The 17,660-nt window shown below is 44.1% G+C and overlaps 1 protein-coding gene across 11 annotated transcripts in view; it reads left to right on the top strand.

Annotated features, from left to right (window-relative positions):
- Positions 1 to 677: 677 nt before the first annotated feature.
- fer (fer (fps/fes related) tyrosine kinase) overlaps positions 678 to 17,660 on the top strand; it is a 408,576-nt gene continuing 391,593 nt past the window's right edge. For all 11 annotated transcript variants that reach the window (XR_009651912.1, XR_009651911.1, XM_060913311.1 and 8 more), the window contains exons 1-2: positions 678 to 775; positions 1,962 to 2,052. The gene's annotated coding sequence lies outside the window, so the exon portion shown is untranslated. The remainder of the gene's footprint in view (positions 776 to 1,961; positions 2,053 to 17,660) is intronic.

Genomic DNA, 17,660 nt, shown 5'->3' with positions numbered 1-17,660 from the left:
AAAAATATCAGCAAAAAAAAAACTAGCTTGCAACGGACTTTAGCTAGATCTATGATGAACTTTCAATGTATGATACAAAAATAATACTTCTTTCAACAGATCATTAGCCTTTGAGCAGAATTGTTTTTAACTTACCAGGAAATGTTATCCAGCCGACCGCTTTCAGTGTCATGGGGATTGAATGAACTCTCACTCTCAGAATCATCTGACCCGTCAGAGTAAAGACAAGATCTATGTTCATGTGAATTTCCAGCTATCGGTTCGAATTGATAGGGTCTAACTTCACATCTCTGTGAAACATCGGGAATGTCACTGTCGATGGTGTCCATTTCGGTAACCTGTTTACATTAGATTCCCAAGCGCTGGCTCCTTGGAAAGTTTTTGTTGCGTCACGGGTCACGTGACCACCTAGCTCATTAACGAATCCTTGTTTTACGCTGATGTTATAAAAAAAACTTGAATAATGTGATGATTTTCACATTTTTGACGCCCTGCAGTGATTTAGATGGCATTTCTTATGTCCTTTATACATAATTATGCCCAGGTAAAAATCCATGTCCCATATCCTTTAAGCTGTAATAGCAGTTTCACGTTATTGACTCCATGAACAGAAGGGGTTGAATAGGGGCCTAACAGAGGCTCGGGTGCTGTAAACGTCATGCTCCTAATCCAGAGCGGAAACTCCTCCCGAATCCCAGCTCCGGCAACGGAACGCAAGAAACAGGAATACCGAGGAATCAGGAAACACGGAGAAACAATGCAATAACCGACTAAAGTAAGTGAATAAATATTTTAACGTAAACGTATTTAAATTAAACGAAACGTATGTTCTTGCGGATGAAATCTATATAATCAGTCAATCTTGTCTGGTAATTTTGGCGGTTTTTTTTCCTCCTAAAGTGAAAGGCCAAACGTTAGCAGCGTTGCTAGTTATTTAGCTAACTACTGTATTACATTGAACTCGGTCATGTATATTTTTTTATTAACCCAACCATTACTTTGCAGTGTTCTATAATGGCTAGTAGAAACCTTTTACGTAAGTGTTTTACGTAATTAACTTTCATATTAGAGTTAACTAAAACGTTGGCAGCTGGCTCATCCTGAGATAAATCTGTGATGACGGTCACTGGAATAATGCTTCGGTAGAGTATTTCTGATATTTTCGGTCTTGGTTGTTTTCTTTGTTGTGGTTGGGTACTTGCACGGGAGACTGCATCGTCGCAATTGTATTTTTAAACGATTTTTAATAAACGTGTGAATAGCCAGACGCAAATGAACAGTTTCCGGTCGGTTAGTGAAACTGCCTGGGTCGTCCTTATTTTTGCACATCGAAGGTGGTAAGCCAACCCCCCAAACTTTCTTCATGTACACGCTTATAAATGACCTGAGTAGTTGGATCAGGTGTTTCTGCTGTGCCAGCCAACATAAAGCAGCTGTAGATCAGATTTGTTTGTTAAAAATGAAATAAATGATTATTGAGTCAAGGAACAAAAATACTCTTTCATGTTCCTGAGCTGCTGTGAATCGGGCCTGAATCCTGTAGTAGTAATTCATAGTTTAAGGGGTTGGATGGGTTTTGAGTCAGAATTGCTGGGACTTATACATTAGACACACATACTTAACTTTAATTCTCTGAAACGTTCACTTAGTATGTTTCCTGAGAATGTTTTGGGCACAAGTGGCAGGGTCTCTTACATAAAGCAATATATCAACTGTGTAAAGTGAAACATGGTTTTCTAGTCCTGTGCTGTGTATACCATTAAACTGTACTGAGGTTTTTAGTGCAATTGACAAGGTGCTGCTTAAAAAAAAAGAGGGGTGATCTGGGGCAACCCTGACATGACAGACATGCCATGCTCTGGATAAAGAACATTTTTTTCAGAGTTCTGATTATAAATATGCATGATGGCATAAGTATATAATCAAATCCATGAAACAGTTTTCTTGTTTGTAAACTATAGAGACTGTTTGGAGTGAAAATCACAGGAGATCAGCAGTTTCTGAAATACTTGGACCAATCCATCTGGAACCAACAACCGTGCCACAGCCAAGGTTTGCAAATTTGATGTCCTGATTTGGGGCCTTGATCTTAATGCAGTTTGTCATCATAACCAAATGTAATGAGAACAGGCAAGTGTTATCTGCAATGCAGATTTAAGAATAAATCAGATTTGTCATGATTTGTTCTTAAATATGTCTCGTGAGTATGTCCCACTGAAGAGGTGGCTTCTGTAGTTTCACAAATTTCATATAAATTTATTTTTTTAGTAGTGCAAATAGGGTTGCAAAGGGGTGGAAAGTTTCTGGGAATTTTGGAAACTTTCCCAGAAAGTTTCCGGGAATTTTGAAGGGCCCAGGAATATTGGGAATTTTCAATTTTGGCATTTATTAAGTTTTAAGCATTTTAAAACACTTCATCACCCAGAAAAACAAATTAAAACCCATGTTAAGCCTTTCTTTCATTTATGTACGGTTTTGTGCTAATTAAAAATAGGACATATTGCTAAAGGCTCTAAATTGACCGTAGGTGTGAATGTGAGTGTGAATGGTTGTCTGTGTCAGCCCTGTGATGACCTGGCGACTTGTCCAGCGTGTACCCCGCCTTTCACCCGTAGTCAGCTGGGATAGGCTCCAGCTTGCCTGCGACCCTGTAGAACAGGATAAAGCGGCTAGAGATAATGAGAATGAGACATATTGCTAAAGGCCAATTAATAAAAGGCTTTTAGTTTTTCAATATTAGTATTATATTCATATTTTTCAGTGAAAAATTATCTAGTCCGAGGGACACTTAATAGAAATCTAGTCAAAATTGTCCAAGGTCAAATGCGCATTCTCAAGTTCCTTACCACAAAAGGGTAGAAGGTCTTGTATCCCTTAGTCTACTATTATTTTGAATACATTATTTTTGTGTTGGGGACCTCTCGAATCTGCATTTGAATAGATTTCTATTAAGTGTCCCTCAGACAAGATATCTAGTAATTTTGAATTGAATAGATTATTTTTCTAGAGTGTACCCTTTGGTAAGAATTAACTGGAAATCTAACTCCTTGCATAACAAGCAGTGATTTCTAAAAATCTTGCAAAAACTCAATTTTGACCATTTTTTTACAAAATTTTACAAAACTTGAAGACTTTTCTACAGATTTAATCACAAAGGTATCACATCATAAAATAACAAGGAATATTAAAAAATGTTAAATTTCTAATTACTAGTAGTCTTGAAATAAGTTTTGCTGCTTGTAAAATATATTGGTGCCACTTCTTTCTTTGAATCTGGAGCACGGCTGTTTAATGTCATTGTTTTAATAGCACTGTAGACCCCTAATCATTACTTCTAATCCGATCATTTGCAAGCAAATTACTCGACAGGATATGGTTTACAAACCAGTTGCAAAATGAAAAAGGAATTCAAGTTGTTGAAGTATAATTAGTAAAAAAAAAAAAAAGTTACAGGAAGCAGTCTTCAAAATCACAAGTAGAGTTAAAGTTGCTTTTGAAGAGAAGTTCTCACAAAGTGGTTATTGCTTAATTCATTATACATGTACCAGGGAAAACCCGTATTGTTTTTGTAAAACATCTCATCTCCTCTAGCCGCTTTATCCTGTTCTACAGGGTCGCAGGCAAGCTGGAGCCTATCCCAGCTGACTACGGGCGAAAGGCAGGGTACACCCTGGACAAGTCGCCAGGTCGTAAAACATTTGTTGGTTATTAATTTTCTCAGTTGTTTAATTAGTTACATGCTTGTTTTTGCTTGTATGTTCTTCTGAACAGAACAGAGACCCAGAGAAATATCCTAATCTGAATAAAAGGACCTTATTTTTTTGTATAAATTTTTAAGTAAAGTTGGTTTTGAAAATTCCCGAAAGTTCCCCAAAATTCCCATAAATTCCCGTTAATTCCCATGGAAATTTTCCACTCTGAAAATTCCCGGGAATTTTGCAACCCTAAGTACAAATGATTAATAATGTGTCATTTAACACTCATGTCTACAGATAAATACATATTTTATTTTCACAACAAAATAAGCTCATGCATATTTATTAAACAACTTGGAATTTAACATTTTAAAGTGCATATCCTGGACCAATTTCTTTTTTTTTAAATATATATTTTTGAAAAGTCTTCCGGATTTACCCGGAAATCTGGATATTTGACAAAACTCTTGAAAATCTCCGGTTTTCCAAATGGAGAAATTTTATTTTTTGGATTTTTCGTGTTCCTAGACACGGCGTAATACTTCACATTGTCCTTGCACGGGCGCAGTCCTTAAATGGCCCAAACACAGTTCACTGATTAAAGACAGGTGTTCTTTGTTAACGGCGCGCGTGCCAGAGCAAGTAAGGCGCGCGCGCCTGAGGCGCGTCTTCAGGTGCACGAGCTAAGGCGCGCAGGACTGACACTGTTCTGTGCAAGCACAACACAATCGCACTAGAAAGCGTGGTCAAGCTGCCAGTGTAGCTGCAGTCTTTTTAGTTGCGAATTACAATTATTTCCTTTTGTGTTAATAAATCGCCATGTCAAAGCAAGCAAAACTTTCCTCCTCCTTTCGACGTGAAGAGAGGTAAGCAATTTATTATATATATATTTTTCCATCAAAGTTGCATTTTGTGGCTTCGAAGCTAAGTTTTAGTGTGCCGTTTCTAGAACACAACATCAAGAAAACGTGGAAGAAACGGCAATAATGCAAAAGCCGGTTTCTAAGCCGCCTAAAACTAGCAATGGTAATTTTTTTTTGTTACATAATATACTCAAGCTGCCAGTCAGTGTGACACACACACACACACACCCCCCTGAAAAATCCTAGCTATGCCCTTGATTTACATGAGAAATTTGGTATTCATTGGTGTGTTTAAATTTACAGACAATATGAACTAATGTAAATAATTGGCTTCAACTCGCATAAATATGAATTGGAAATTTTTAGTTCACTTTAGCTTATGCAAACGCACAACTCTACTAAAAGATTGATAAACGAGGCTCGGTGTCCCCAACATTGAAACCTGAAAGCTTTAGAAACTCTAACAGACCTTTACTTTAACAGTACTGTTTTGGGATTTTGCTGAGTTTAACTTCAACTGTCTGATTTTTTTCAAAGTAATTAACTGTGTAGCCAGGAAAATCACCGCGTTTTCTAAATGCACTCCTGAAAATTACTCATTAACTAGGGAAATTAAATTTGATATTTTTGACATGTTAATCATTAATGCACATGAAAGAAAAAGGCTTAAAAGTTATAACTTGTTTTAGTGAAAATAAGTACTAAAATGCACTAGAATGCAGGGTTTTGCGTGGTGTTATTAAAATTTTTCAGGGAACATTGATTGCCCCCCCCCCCCCCCCCATCTTAGTTTGACTTTCAAAAGTTCAGGATTTTTTTCTTTGCTCCACTTTCATCTCTATTATATGAAAGTATGTCCCTTTACACACTCATCCAGAAGGATAATTTTGCACAAGGCCATCTGTCTACAGCAGAAAAAAATAAAATAAAATGTGTCTGGAAAAATCCCAGCGGAGTCTGGAGCCAGATTCGTGACGTTATCTGCAGAACCTCCAGCAGGCTGTGAGAGCTTGCATGGATTCGGTGCACAGCCTGTGTAGACCAAGTTTAGCAGCTAGCGATTTTGCGTTGAAGTATGGAATTGTCACCTGAGCGCAATGTTACTTCACCTTTGGATGAAGAATATAATGAGATGTCAGTTATTTCTTACCCTGGCAACAGTCAACTTGTGAATTGCCGATTTTCTTGGTCTTTTTCTTGGCTTTGCTTTGGTCCTCGGCTTCCGGGTGCCTCGCATGAAGTGTGCCCATTTCTCTCTCATTGTCCGGTCTTTTGGAAAACGATGAGTACCAATCCCATCAAGATTGGTGTTGCTACACCCTCCTACGATACATCTGTTAACCATTTTAATAATTACGTGATAACGTTGAAGAAATTTGCAGAAAACCACCAGGTCGTTTCCCCATAAACAAACCAGCGCTGATGTAGGATTCAGAAGGAGGCATCCCGCACGTGATGTCACGAAAATCAATGTTTGCCGGGAAATCCAAGTGCCAAGTTTTTTCAGAGGCAGACGAAGTTTTTTTTTTTTTTTTTTTACCAGAAAAACTGAATTTTTCTGGTATTGCGCAAGGTAAAAAAACTGCACAAAACGCAAAATGTGACAGATATTTGACCAAAGTTTAATATAAAATGGGAGAATTACGTTGATTTTGCTCCTGAATTTACCCATGATATGCACTTTTAACATGCCTCTCTTCAGCTGCACATGATGCAGATTTAAGAAAGACAGTGGAACGTGCCGATGACTCCACGTTTGAGGTGACAATATAGGTTAACTCAAACTTTTAAGGACTAAAACACAATAGGGCATGCTTTTAATAAAAAAAATCAACAGCTGAGCTAGCGCTGTAGTACTTGAGATCGGTCATGGTCTTAAGACTTTAAGATGTCTTAAGGTCTCAGACATGGGATTCTATTTCAAGGCCAGTCAAAACCACAACTGAGGACATCACTAAATTGCCTGTGCATTGCCTGTGCATTGTCTGATTTATTTGTTAACATAATTTCTGTGATAGGATGTTAAATTTCGTGCTTCAAATGCAACCAATAATGTGACTCATTGCTAATTTGAAGTTTTTGTTACTGTTAACTGCTGTCACCCCTTCACACGCACGCCAAGAAAGTGAATGGGGGAGACAGGAGAAGAAGCTGTGGCTGTCTGTGAGTGGGAGGATGTTAGCCAAATCTTCCATAAGCCTGTATATTTTTTTCTAACTAGTTAAACATGTATAGCACACTAATAAGTGGGCAGATTGGTTGTTTGGTTACATGTTCTGTGCCAGGCTTTGTATTAGTTATTAGTAGTGCAAGTGTATTGTGCTACAAACACATTCCAGAGACACTAATGATCTCTGCCACTTCCTTCCAAGCTTTATTTTTCTTCATAAGGTCTCTGTACACATTTAATGAGGGGTCATATATGACAGACTAAGATGAAACCACATAAGTCTTTCTTTTCTTTCCTTCCTTCCTCCCTCCCTCCTTCCAAGTAGTACATTGGAACTAAATGCAGGAGGGAACTCTGGTTGTGAATGAGGAAAAAATATTGTGCCAAAAACATGGGCCATACAATTGCATAATCTGTCAACTCGTAAGGAATAGCCATAAATCTTGACAGATTTTTTTTTTTTTGGTTTTTATCAGGCTTACGGGTGTATAGTATTAGTATGTATACTAATAGTATTAGTATGTATACTAATAGTATTACAGATTCCTAGTTTTTCACCAAAACTGTTTTATTCTTCTGTGTGGTTACAGTGCGCATTATGCACGAAACAAACAATAGACAATCGAACTGGAAACCATCATGTTAGGCAGGCAGAGGGTCTCATTTGCAACATCTCAGCTATTATTGTCCCGAGAACAGGTTTGCTAGGCGATTGAAAGCTCAGATTTTGATATCGTACTCAAAAGTCAAGCGTCCGCATGAAGCCAAATAATATATTGCACCATTGTGAGCTGTAGCGGACAGGCGTAGGCTTGAGTTTTGGGCGCACCTACTGGTACGCAATGACGTGCACTAATTGGGTCACGTGGTGTTGGTGGCGGTAGTGATTTGTAACTGTGGCAGTTCGTGTAAATGGGTGGAGCACAGAAGGACGGCAGGACAGAACTGAGAATACAAAAACTCTTTATTCAGCTTTTCAGCTGTAAATACACACACAGACACACGCGCGCACACACATCAGCTGTCTGCTGTGGAGAGCTCCCCTCTGCTCTCACTCTCTCTCCTTAAGAAGGGAAGACTGTCACTGGGAAGACACACAAACACATCAATTAACAACAGGTGTAATGATTCTGCCACTTAACTTCCCCGACTCCGCCCTCCCGTCACAGACCGATGCTAGACCACGCCCCCGCTGCCACATACCCCCATCGCCCGACTCGGGCCGGGCAGCCGTCCGGCCCGCAGCCGACTCCCCCCCCCGACGGGAGAGGAGGTCCGCCACGACCATCTGCGCCCCCGGCCTGTGGATCACCTTGAAGTTAAAGGGTTGGAGTGCCAGATACCAACGGGTGATCCGCGCATTGGCATCCTTCATGCGGTGGAGCCACTGGAGGGGCGCGTGGTCCGAACAGAGGGTGAAAGGGCGTCCCAGCAGGTAGTACCGGAGGCGATCCTCCCCCTCCACCTGCTGGGACAAAACGGCCCCCAGCCCTCTGTCCGACGCATCCGTCTGCAACATAAAAGGGAGAGAAAAGTCAGGGGAGTGTAAAAGTGGCCCCCCACACAGTGCAGCCTTAACCTTAGAAAAAGCCCGCTGGCATTGCTCCGTCCACTGGACCGGATCTGGTGCCCCCTTTTTAGTCAGATCAGTCAGCGGGCTGGTGACGTCCGAATAATTAGGTATAAACCTACGATAATAGCCAGCCAGCCCCAGGAACTGTCTCACCCCCTTTTTGGTCTTGGGCCTCGGGCAGGCCGCGATCGCTGCAGTCTTGTTAATTTGGGGACACACCTGCCCGTTGCCCAAGTGGAAGCCCAGATACCGTACTTCCACCCGCCCAATCGCACACTTCTTCGGGTTGGCCGTGAGACCCGCCCGCCTCAGCGACCTAAGGACGGCCCTCAGGTGTTGTAGGTGCCGCGGCCAGTCATTACTATACATTACTATGATATCATCCAAGTACGCGGCCGCATAGGTGGCGTGGGGGCGGAGGACCCTGTCCATCAGCTGCTGAAACGTAGCAGGCGCCCCAAACAGCCCAAAAGGAAGTGTGACGAATTGGTGTAAGCCGAACGGTATGGAAAAGGCCGTTTTTTCACGGGATAATGGAGTCAAGGGGATCTGCCAATAACCCTTTGTTAAATCCAGTGTCGAGTAAAAACGAGCCGTGCCTAGCCGATCGAGCAACTCATCAATACGAGGCATTGGGTACGCATCGAATTTAGACACCGCGTTGACTTTTCTATAGTCCACACAGAACCGGACCGACCCGTCGGCCTTGGGTACCAAGACCACCGGGCTGCTCCAGTCACTGTGGGACTCCTCGACGATGCCCATTTCGAGCATGGCCTCGTTCTTCCCAAACCACCTTTTTCTTGTGTTCGGGTAACCTGTAAGGGCGGCTACGCACTACCACCCCCGGGGGCGTCTCAATGTGGTGCTCTATGAGGTTAGTGCGGCCGGGCAGGGGTGAGAACACGTCCGAAAACTCGGTCTGCAACTGGGCAACCTCCGCGAGTTGGGTCGGGGAGAGGTGGTCTCCACAGGGGACCGGAGAGGGACGTGATGCTAATGTTCCTTTTTGAACCTCCGGCCCCAGCTCCGCCTTCTCTGGAACCACCGACACCAACGCTACGGGGACCTCCTCGTTCCAGAGTTTGAGTAGGTTGAGGTGGTAAATCTGTAGCGCCCCACCTCATCTCAATGTGGTGTTCTATGAGGTTGGTGCGGCCGGGCAGGGGCGAGAATACATCCGAAAACTCGGTCTGCAACTGAGCAACCTCCGCGAGTTGGGTCGGGGAGAGGTGGTCTCCACAGGGGACCGGAGAGGTACGCGATGCCAATGTTCCCTTTTGAACCTCCGGCCCCAGCTCCGCCTTCTCCAGAACCACTGACACCAATGCCACGGGGACCTCCTTGTTCCAGAGTTTGAGCAGATTGAGGTGGTAAACTTGTAATGCCCCACCCCTGTCCGTTCGCCTCACCTCATAGTCAACGTCCCCGACTCGCCGTGTGACCTCAAAGGGTCCTTGCCACTTGGCGACTAATTTAGAGCTCGATGTGGGCAACAGTATGAGTACTTTCTCTCCCGGTGCAAACTCTCTAAGGCGCATACCCTTGTCGTACAGGCGGGTTTGCCGTTCTTGGGCCTGCCGCAAATTCTCCTGGGTTAGTTGTGTGTGGAGTTTTGCGCGCAGGTCAATAACATATTGAATTTCATTTTTGCTTGGTGAAAGTCCCTCCTCCCAATTTTCTCACAGCACATCTAAAATGCCGCGCGGCTTACGCCCATATAATAATTCAAACGGGGAGAACCCCGTGGAGGCTTGGGGGACTTCTCGCACTGCAAAGAGCAAGGGTTCGAGCCATTTATCCCAGTTACGCGCGTCCTCACTTACAAATTTCTTAATTATGTTTTTAAGGGTGCGATTAAACCGTTCCACTAAACCGTCCGTTTGTGGGTGATAAACGCTGGTGCGGATCGGCTTAATACCTAATAACCCATACAGTTCCTTCAGTGTTCGTGACATAAACAAGGTGCCTTGATCAGTCAGAATCTCTTTCGGGATTCCAACTCGGGAGATGACGCGGAAGAGTGCCTCCGCAATACTGCGTGCTGAGATATTGCGAAGAGGCACTGCTTCCGGGTATCGCGTTGCATAGTCCACCAGAACTAATATAAAGCGGTACCCTCGTGTTGACCGATCTAATGGCCCGACGAGATCCATCCCAATTCTTTCGAACGGGGTCTCGATTAACGGTAGAGGGCGCAAAGGCGCTTTTGGAATGGCCGCTGGATTTACTAACTGGCATTCGCGGCATGCCGTACACCACCTACGGACATCGCCGCGAATCCCCGGCCAATAGAATCGGGCCATTATTCGGGCTAGTGTTTTATCCTGCCCTAAGTGTCCAGACATGGGATTAAAGTGAGCCGCCTGGAATACCAATTCTCGGCGGCTCTTCGGAATTAAAAGCTGCGTGACTCGCTCTTTAGTTTGAGTGTCCTGCGTCACTCGGTATAATCTATCCTTCATAATCGCGAAGTAGGGGAAGGACGGGGTGGCGTTCGGCTGGAGCGTTTGACCATCGATTACTCTCACTTGGTCAAAAGCATGCCGCAGAGTCTCGTCTCGCGATTGCTCTAATGGGAAATCCGCGAGGGATTCCCCAAAGAGAGAGGAGGAGCCGGCGGCTCCTCACTCTGGCGCGGAGATGACGTAGACGGCTCTGTGACAGCTGCTCTCGCCAAAGCGACACTGGGACCTCCCCCTGTCAAATGGCAGGACCCACTCTTGACTAAGTGTGTCATTAAACCCCGAAATCCCGGCCAATCAGTCCCCAAAATTAAAGAGTGGGTAAGGCGAGGATTAACCGCCGCCTTCACTATAAATTTTTCCCCTCTGAAAATAATGTGGACCGACACTAAAGGGTAGTTGTGAACATCCCCCTGCACACAACACCTTCACCAATTGTGCTCCCCCCAATGCCTCGTCTTGCACCAGGTTTTGGTGGATTGAGGTCTGATTACATCCCAAATCCACCAACGCCTGATATGTATCCCCTTGGATACTCACCGGTATGCGATATGCTCCGGCCCGATCGAGGGCGGCTCCTGGCGCGTTGGGGATCCGAACCACCGCGCCCACCTCCATTATCGAGCACTGCTGTTGGAGGTGGCCCGGTTCCCCGCAGCGCCAGCAAACCGGCCCGGGCTTCCTCGCTGCACTAGTGCTCTGGGGCTCACTCACCTGAGGGGGGGGGAGAGACAGACACAGAAGGGAGACACGGAAGGGCACCGCGGGTGCGGCGGGCCGGCTGAGGTGGCGCCGGCCCCCGTCTCCGCGGTGGGGGAATGGGGTGAGGAGAAGACACAGGAGGAGGGGAGAGAGAGAGAGGAGAGAAGAGAAGAGGTCGTCTGCTGTCCTGCCGTCGGGACAGCCGCCAGATGATCCTCCGCCAGCTCGATTGCCTGATCCAGCGATGCCGGGCGGTGGCACTGGACCCACTCTGCGGTTCCCGCTGGTAGACGCGCGACGAACTGTTCCAGTACCACCTGGTCGATGAGTCCCTCGGCGTCGCAGCTGTCGGCCCTCAACCACTGCCAGCAGGCGTCCCGGAGTTGCTGGCCAAACGCGAACGGCCGGCCGACTTCCTCCAAGCGCAGAGCGCGGAAACGCTGATGATGTTGCTCCGGGGTGCGTCCCACCCACTGGAGGACGGCCCGGCGAAGGTCTGCGTAGGCCAGCCGGCGGTCGGCGGGGAGCTGTAGCGCGGCCAGCTGCGCCTCTCCCGTTAGCAGGGGGAGGAGGCGCGCCGCGCGCTGTTCCACCGGCCACCCCGAGGTCTCTGCTACCTGCTCAAAGAGCGTGAAGAATGCCTCGGGGTCGTCCTGCGGGCCCATCTTCGTGAGGGTGAGGGGGGAAGGGCCCGCGGCGGTGGAGTTGGTGGACCCCGCCGACGCGAGGAGGTGCCGGAACGCCCGACGATCTTCCTGTTGCGCCAGCACCAGGGCCTCGAACCGTTGTTCTTGCTCCTTTCGGAGGGCGAGCAGCCCCTGGTGCTGGCTCTGTTGGGCCGTGGCGAGGGCATGGATCAGGTCGGCGAAGGTGGAGGACTCCATGGGGCTGTTGTCTTCTGTGCTCATTTTCCCGGGTTCCGGCACCACTGTGGCAGTTCGTGTAAATGGGTGGAGCACAGAAGGACGGCAGGACAGAACTGAGAATACAAAAACTCTTTATTCAGCTTTTCAGCTGTAAATACACACACAGACACACGCGCACACACATCAGCTGTCTGCTGTGGAGAGCTCCCCTCTGCTCTCACTCTCTCTCCTTAAGAAGGGCGCGGTCACTGGGAAGACACACAAACACATCAATTAACAACAGGTGTAATGATTCTGCCACTTAACTTCCCCGACTCCGCCCTCCTGTCACAGACCGATGCTAGACCACGCCCCCGCTGCCACAGTAACATCACCTGTTCACTTGCTAGGTGAGAATTAGTAGCGAGTGGGTGATGGGGGAAGTCTACTTTTTGCTGACTGCTAATGCTGCTTTGAACTCTTTCGCTACATGTTTTGAACATTCTTTGCTGCTTGTGGAGTACTACTTGAACTTGTGGATTATATGCTTAGATGTTTTAATGCCTTTGGATATTTGAATATTTTGATACGAAAGAAAGGAACCTTAATTGAAGCTTGGACTTACGTTTTGAACAGCTAGCTTAGTTTCCCCTATTCAGCTGCTTGGCGACTCAAAGTTTGTAAGACGGTCGCCAACATTCGTCAGCAAAATACGGCAACGGAGCTTTCTGCATTTAGTGCACAGCTTGAATGCCGGCCCGAGCCCACACATCACTGCCACTATGCCTATGAAAGCAGTTTGCCTGACAAAGACGGGGAAGACGACGGTGGTATGTAACCTGTGTTTTGTGCTGTGTAGGCTATTGCTTGTTTGAACGCAGTTTGGTTACTTCCACGAGAAGATGTTGTAGCGAGAGGCTTGTCACAACGCTTGTTGTTGGACTGTGGCTACCGCTGTTCAGTGGTGTGTGTGTGTGTGTGTGTGTGTGTGTGTAAGCCTGAAGTTCACTGAGAATTTGGCGTGTGTGCGGGCTGTGGCTCTGCGTGTGCTCAGCGAACTTTTAAGAAATTGCTGCTGTTATTGAAGTTGCCTTTATGTCGGATTTTATATGCTCCTTGTCTTGAATGCTTAAAATGAGTGGATCGCAAGCTGTGTCTGTCGTTGGAAAACCTGAACAGGATAAAAGACCAATCATTCTCATTGAGAGAGCTCTTGCAAACAAAATTGAAACTATCCAAATATAACAAAAAAAGAATGTTAACAAAATGAAGTGTAATTGTGTCTCTCAAAGAGCTAATGAAAGATGATAATGATTCACAGGTCCAATCACAGCTTGACGAATTAACACATTTGTTTAAGGATGCCAGTGCCTTGCATGAATCTCTACTGCCTTTAATTCCACTTGATGAGAAAGATAAGCAAAATACATGGTTCTTAAGCATCACTAAGTACAACAAAGGTTTTATTGAGGATGGCTTTCTGAAGCTGCTAAACGTTCAAGCAGGCCATCTTCTGACACGGTGCCATCCCAGGAAACCCCACTAGGGGGAGAAATGGGGTTTCAAGACCACATTGGAAAGGAACCTCAATTGTCTCTTAATCTTCAGCATGATGTTCATGATGATGTGTTGCCATCTGATAGTGTATCAAATCAAGGCAGTAGGTCAAGCTCAAAGGTATCGTCAACTTTATCTGTACGTCTTGGGGCAGAAGCCGAAATGGCTGTTTTGCTTGCACGTCAACATGTGCTTAAAGAAAAACACGCTCTTGAAGAACCGGAGGAGCAACTGAGGAGAACAATTTCAGCTTGAAGCAGACATAGCTGCAACTGTTGCAAAAGTGAATGTGCTGAGAACTGGATCCACTGTGTGGAGTATCGCTTCATGGAAATCCAATGGAATGGAATCATATTTTAAAACACAAGAAAAAAACTCTTGAAATACTTAATGCTGATGTAGAGACCTTTTATTCCACAGACACTTAACGTAAATACAGAAGGAAATACAGTTATTGGGAATGCAGAGCCTAAAGTAAAATCAGTGCAACAAAGTGTGAAAAGGGATAGGCCTGCACCTCTCCTCATGGGGCTTTCTGACCCTTTAAAACCATGTAGCACAATTCCATGTTTGCTATTGCAACAAGCTGCTTGTCCAGTAACCAATGAAAATCTGTTGTTCATTATGGAGAGAAAAAATGAATTAACGAGTATGTTGGTCCATCAACAAAGTCTTTCATCATGGCCTAAAAAGAGAAATTCGTCTTTGATGGCAATCCTCTGTACTTCCATGCTTTCATTTCATTAAGTTTTTATTCAATTTCTTATGTCAAACATCATATAAAAAAAAACAAAACATCAGACTTCAACACAAACATCAACCATATTAAACAAAACTACACAGAATAAAAACAAAATATGCATATACATATAAATATACCTACACACAAATCCCAGCCCATAAACAGCGCAGCACATCTCCCAACACTAAAGTGTCCACAGAAAGAGTATGAGAGATATAGTTGTAGGTATATAATGTGTGTGTGTGTGTGTGTATTACACACACGAGTCATCCTCCCCTCACATGTTATAGGCACCTATTCCCCTCTTATATGATTCAGAAAATGACCCCTGACCTGGTAATATTTCCCTTTATCATTCAACCTTGCTATCATCAGTTCATAGGAGCCATTATCCGTCATCAGCTTAACCCAGTCAGTAAACTCTGGTCGAGTCTGACCCTTCCAGTGGCGAAGAATGATTCTAGCTGCAGTGATGAAGCCTGTCAGTGCTAAGCCGAATTCTGCTTTTGGTATTCCTGGTGGTGACTTTGGTGCCTATTGGTGGTCTCTCAATAGGCAGAGTTGGGGGGATTCTGTTAGAGCTTTTCCAAACCATTCACCCAGTTTTCCTATAACTTCTTTCCAGAAAGGAAAAACCAAAGAGCACTCCCACAGTGAGTGTAAGAAGGTTCCTGCCTGTGCATTACACTTCCAACACAGGTTGTTCTGTATCAAGCCCATTCTATGGAGCCTTACTGGTGTATAATAATACCTGTGAATGATTTTATAATGTGTGAATTTGCCTCGGACGTCCCTGATGGACCACCCTGTGTTTGCTATTATGTTTTCCCATACATCTTCCTCAATGTCATAATTTAGATCTCTTTTCCAAATTAGTCTTAAATTATATTTCCCACACTGGGCATCCGCAGCCATATTCTAGAAAACTGAGGCAGAGTGAGCAGAACTAGGCAACTCAAAATAGAGCCTGATCACATTTTCCCCTTCGCCTTGTTTAATGCCTGAGGTTCTAACACTACTTCTTAACTGGAGGTACTGCTGAATAGGGCCGTAGCCAGCATTTTAAAATCACCTGAGGTGCGCGCCGAAAATTTTTTGACATATTTAAATGAGAGGGGTGAATTACACATCACACAAGAGATCTATTCCTGAAATTACTTTTAATGGTGTTTGAACTGAATGTTATCAGTTTTGAAGAAAAAATCATGTATGTGGCAAGAGTAAGAATAATTTAGATTAGATAAAGGGAGCAGCCCCTCCCTCCTGTGTGTGTGTGTGTGTGTGTGTGTGTGTGTGTGTGTGTGTGTGTGTGTGTGTGTGTGAGAGCGAGCAGCCCCTCCCTCCTGTGTGTGTGTGTGTGTGTGTGAGAGCGAGCATCCCCTCCCCCACTCGCGCGCTGAGTGCAGAGACAGAGTATCTCACAGAAATCGCACTTTTTCCTCAGAGCGCTCCCTCCAAACAACGGGGATTTACACGAAAACGGAAGGAGATATTCACAAAATTCTTTCACATTGAGTGCCACAAGGCTCTCCTAAACACAGCGATGTAATTTTTTTTGTCTGTAGTGTACTTTGTCGGTACTCCAACAGAGAAAGGCTATCTATCACAAAGAAAACAAAGGGATGTCTCTTCCTTTTGTAAAGGGGCGGCAGAAATTAAACGGGGGCGGGAATCACGGAAAGGGGGGGCGGCCTGCCCCTCTAAAACCCCTCGTGGAGAACCCTGCCTTTGGGAGGGTTCCCTCAGGGAAATTAAGATTCCAGCAGCATCATTACAGATAAACAGAGAAAAGAAATAGAGAAAAACTTCTAGATAAAATAAATTAAGTATTTACATAGACAAATATAAAAGAAGATGATATGGGGAAGTGGGGGTTAGGGTAAGTGTGTGTGGGGAAGCAGGAAAGATATTGCACATTGTCCGGTATAAAGTCAGTAAAGCTAAAAATAAGTTACCACAAATCTAGATTCCAGATCATCATAATTAACAATTTATGCAAGGTCAAAGTTGGCTCAAAAGAGAAAATTAGCATTTTCTGTGCATAAATGATGCCAATATTTTTCGAAGAAAAAGATATTACATACCTAATTATTATATATTATTTCATATTATTAACCTCCGTTAAATATATAAAATATCAGCTATGTACTATGTGTCCCTCCTTGGATTTTGATCCCCTAAAATAAGGGCTAATTTGGCATTTTCATTCTGGGTCAAGTTTGCATGTTCATTCCTATATATAGAACATCTACAGCCATGCAAATACATGAAGGGCATAAGAAGTTGGTCCACAATAGTACGGTGTTAAAGATTTTTCATAATAAGCATTCTAACTTACTATAAAATACAATCATGACTGGGTAAATTTATTTTTTTTCTATTCTTAACATGCTGCCCTTCATACATATGTTCAAAGCTGATGATAATAATGCCCAAATCCTAAAATATACCTCCAAACTTGGAGTACAAGCAAAATAATGAAGATATGACCATCATAAATGTTTTTTTATTTTTATTTTTTTTTTTATAGCCCTAATTTTGCTCCAGATTATAGGCGAAAATTGTAATTTTGACCCTCCCCTTATGCGAACTGGGCTGAAATGAGCTCATAGATCATCACAGAGACCTAATATTTGGGCTTTGGTCATCATGTATGTGCATCTATCACTGGAAGAAAAATTATCAAAAATTTGACGTGGGGAAAACCTTTGAATTTTGGTTGATTTGACATGGAACGACCCATAAGCTAATTTTATCCCTTAATTTATCCCTAATGAGCAAGCCTGTGGTGACAGTGGCAAGGAAAAACTCCCTCAGACAACATGGGGAAGAAACCTCGAGATGAACCTGACTCGAAAGGGAACCCATCCTCCTTTGGGTGGTAACAGATGGTGTGATTTTAAAATAACTTGCTTCTATAACTGTATCCTATATAGTCACAAAGTATAACTGTGAAATCAGGAAAATCATTATAGTTTTAACATGAAGTTTTTTTTTAAAGATTTTTTTGGGCTTTTTGCACCTTTATTGGATAGGACGGTGTAGAGA

Source organism: Neoarius graeffei, chromosome 28, assembly GCF_027579695.1.
Source record: "Neoarius graeffei isolate fNeoGra1 chromosome 28, fNeoGra1.pri, whole genome shotgun sequence".
NCBI classification, from domain to species: Eukaryota; Metazoa; Chordata; class Actinopteri; order Siluriformes; family Ariidae; genus Neoarius; species Neoarius graeffei.
The sequence above is the reverse complement of the archived record's forward strand: the minus strand, read 5'-3'. Positions and strand labels throughout refer to the sequence as shown.